Genomic DNA, 4,455 nt, shown 5'->3' with positions numbered 1-4,455 from the left:
TAAGGGTTTTTTGGCGAGCCAAACCACATCAAACCCGGTTAGCTCGAGTTTGATTGTGTTAAGAGTTTGAGTTAACATTTGACAGAACTCGCAAAAATTCTTTTGGTTTGGATATCTAATCAATAATAAAATCGTAACCTATAATCTATGATAGTGCTCGTAGCTCAAGTTGTTTGATTATTTCTTATATACTATAGTTGTTATTCCTAATCTGAAATGCACATCCATGAAATAACGTTAATGTATAGATGGTTATTATATCAAAATGGGTTTACCTTGTTCACAAATATTATCTATTTCAACGTAAATGTATCGTCTAAAAGGAAGTTAATAAAGATCTATACAGTACAATATAGAAAATGCATATCTACGATTAAAGTTATTTGGATCCTCGATTACTTATACCTATCCAAACCTCTAAAACTTATACCTATCCAAACCTCTAAAAAAACGAAGTAGTGACTAGGTACGATGGTACGAAACAGAAAATAAATAAACAAAGATAGAAATATTAACTTAATATCCAAACCGACCCACAAGTCCGGTTTGATGGTTAGGCAAACTCTGCCAAACCGGGTTAACTACATTTCTCGCCAAAACGTCAAACCTCAACAAACTATAGTTAACCGGGTTAGCGGTTTTCTCGCCATAATCTTTCCTACCTATGAAACTTAATTTTTTCCTCACTTAATAGTCTTTTTACGTAATTTATAGCTGCGCACTATTGCACCATAGTTTATAATACTACAAAAATTCAAAGTGCAGTAATACACGCAAATTTAAAATGAAAACTTCTACAAAAGTATTTGCACGTATTTGTCTTCCTTCCACACATCATGGCGATTGGCTCTCTTTCTAGGGTTCATCCATTATTTACAAGGTCTATGCTATCTATGGTACATATTATGTATAGATTAGGGATTTGCGAAGATTCACTCCAAATGCTCAGATCACTATATTTGTCCTTATTATTCTTATGGTTTTGGAGAGAGAAAATGAGATATCTAGATCACTACGAGTTAATTAATAGATAATAGAATATAGAGTTAATTTTCGTAAACCCCTTTATACTCCGCGGTCGAAATTATAGAGAGTGACTCGTCGCTAGCTTTTGGATTACGAAGAGGGATGAAGCGTGCCGGGAACAAAAGAAAATATTGAAAAAGGTAATAAAACATAACATCTAATATTTTTTTTTCGGTTTGCTATAACCGGCACATTGACCCATTTTAATTATTACAGCATTTTAAAACGTCCCAATTGTGTTTTTTTTTAATTTATAAATTTATTATAGCCACGGAATTAGACCTCTCGTCTACGCTTATGCTATGACGTTTCTCAGGACGGGTAATTCAAGTCTGTTTACACCCACTAAAAAAGCATTTCCCTATTCCCTACCAAGTGCAAAAGACAGAGATAGAAAATAGATCGACGTTCAGTGTAACTCAGTCTATAATGTAGATGATTATAGAATCGATGATAGATTCTATCGACGTGCGTAGCGAGCGGCACAAAGATAAATAATATTGAACCGTTATAAAAATCATTTTATATTTTATACGCGTAATGGTAATAGTGTTTTTATATTATGTCTGAGTCACTCTTTATAATTTCGACCGCGGAGTTATATATAGAATACACAAACAAATCAAAACAGCAGTTGGGCATACAAATATTACGACCAGTTAAAAATATGAAGTTCTAAGATGTATTTGTGTATGCACACATTGCTTATTTCGACTTGCAATTTCCATCTATCTACGAAATTATTTTTTTTTAAAGAGTTCCTCTTTCACACTTGTGGTTGTCTATTTGTTTGTAAAACAGAAGAGTAGGTATCTCTTCTGCAAACATATATCAGCGTCACTTTAACATTATACAGGGTCGGAATGTCCCCATGGTTCATCGGCCGTTACGTGAGAGCGATAAAGTAAGTCATAGAAATCCATGCGATAGAGAAGGATGGCTATAATGAAGGCGTTTCATAGTCACCGCCCGTTTCGCCCTTCCACAAATAAGATCCACTTCCACTTGTAATTCAACGATCGGTGGTAATCTTTGTTTTCGTCGTTTGCCTTTTCTGTAATAGATGTCATTACTTATACAATTCCGACTTCGTATTCCGATACGTTAATACAATCCGTTAACAGAGGGCAGCACAATTTATCTAAGGTGAGGCGCAGCCCTAGAAAGAGTGATGCCAGATCTACAGATTTTTTTGGAATTGGGGAAATAGGGAATTTTGCTTTATTTCTTGGGATTTTTAAGTCATTTGATGTGTACGCATCGCTGTGATTTCGATAATTAGACGTTTTATCATGGGCAAGTGTATTGTAAACATTGTATAAATATGTACAAGTGATCGAGTTGCTGAAGAGAAGCGAAAAGTTCCCTTCTTTAGGTAAGTAAAAAAAAGGAATATATAAAAGGTAAATATGTACGCCATTTTTCGGTTGACGTCACAAGTTTCCCGGGTTAGCTTTATAATCTTGTTCGCCCACATAGTGTAGTGATTAACGTGATATTGTTATTATAAAATAATTAATGAATTTCTGTAAAATATTTTTGTAATTATTTACTTTATGCGAGTCTCAAGTTTCTATGAAATTTTACCAATTCCCGTCATTTCGAGATAGCTGAAAATTAATAAAATATTTTTTTCAATTGAAAAAACCGCAAACAAAACTAATTTCAAATTCATGTTCAATACCCTGGAAAAGGAGAGTTGGCAAAATGTAATTAGAAAAAATCAGGGAGTTTTGTGACAAAAAAAATAATTAGCAAGTACATTATAGTATATATTGGCGGTTTCGTAATAACAAGTTCTCTAATAAAGCCAATAAAATGTGAAGACTTGTAAATAGTTTAATGTCAAATACACAGTATTCGTACAGTCGATTAATTTTTAATAAAGATCGTGGTTGTTTGAGGTATCCATATCGAGATGTCGTAGTAATATGCCAAGAAACAGAAAAATTAATATATTTTTTTAATAATGATGAAAGCAGAACAGCTAGGCTATAGAAAAATAAAATTGTTTATCATGTACCTAATAAAAAACTCTGAATGCGAACATATTTGAAAATTTGCATTAACATCAATTTGATAATTTGCCTAACAATTGTAATCATTTAATGTAACTTGTAAGGGCTTGAATGTGAAAAGTATATCGATGTACGAATAAATCATGAAGTCAAATTATTTAATTCGGTAAAATCTACGAAAAGGCAAATATTAAATAAATTAATATTATTTAGAGGACAATAAATATATTTAAATTATTTTGTAGTTTTATTTAATATGACACTAAAATATACTATTTTCTGAATTACAATCTTAAAATTGAATATTTGTCATAAGATGCAATATAATAATGTTTAATATGTAATAAAAATATTACTTAATCCGGATCTGCTTAAAGATGCGCGCGATCAGATTGCCTTCCACACTCCACTTCCCCGGATTTTGCATTCACTGGTACCCGTGCATTGGAATTAGATACGGCCAGTCTAGGTGGTCTGTGGTATTAACATATCGGAATACCGAAGTCGAAATTGTATACGTAGTGACATCTGTTAAAGAAAAGCCAAACGAAGAAAACAAAGATGACCACCGGTCGTTGCATTACAAGTGGAAGTGGATCTTATTTGTGGAAGGGCGAAACGGGCGGTGACTAGTTATTATTTAAGTATACTTTTTAAAATGACTTAAAAATCCCAAGAAATAAAGCAAAATTCCCTATTTCCCCAATTCCAAAAAAATCTATAGATCTCGCATCACTCTTTCTAGGGCTGCGCCTCGCTTAGATCAATTGTGCTGCCCTCTGTTAACAGATTGTATTAACGTATCGGAATACGAAGTCGGAATTGTATAAGTAGTGACATCTATTACAGAAAAGGCAAACGACGAAAACAAAGATTACCACCGGTCGTTGAATTACAAGTGGAAGTGGATCTTATTTGTGGAAGGACGAAACGGGCGGTGACTATCAAACGCCTTCATTAGAGCCATCCTTCTCTATCGTACGGATTTCTATGACTTACTTTATCGCTCTCACGTAACGGCCGATGAACCATAGTGATTTTCCGAGCCTGTATACATCGATTGGTTATCGATTTATTCGTCTTTAATTTGATTTTTCATAAATTTTTCCAGTTCTTCCTTTGGAATAAGGTAAAATGATAGGTTCATGTTTTGATACGTACGTAGTACGTATTCTTTGCTATGCGGCACTCAATAGTACCTAAAATAAACTGCTATTTACATTTTTTCCTAGAAAATTGAATATCGTCATAAAATCTATAAAATGTTCATAAGGAATATTTTGTTGCAACGTTGGCGAGACTGCTCATTTCCTTATCTGAGTTATCTATGCCCTGACAACCCCGTCACAGAAGATAAAACAATCTTCTGTGACTGTGGCCTGTGCATGCCCGAGGTAGTCTATGGTGTCTG

This window comes from Anoplophora glabripennis, unplaced genomic scaffold, assembly GCF_000390285.2.
Source record: "Anoplophora glabripennis isolate ALB-LARVAE unplaced genomic scaffold, Agla_2.0 scaffold178, whole genome shotgun sequence".
Classification (NCBI taxonomy): domain Eukaryota; kingdom Metazoa; phylum Arthropoda; class Insecta; order Coleoptera; family Cerambycidae; genus Anoplophora; species Anoplophora glabripennis.
The sequence above is the reverse complement of the archived record's forward strand: the minus strand, read 5'-3'. Positions refer to the sequence as shown.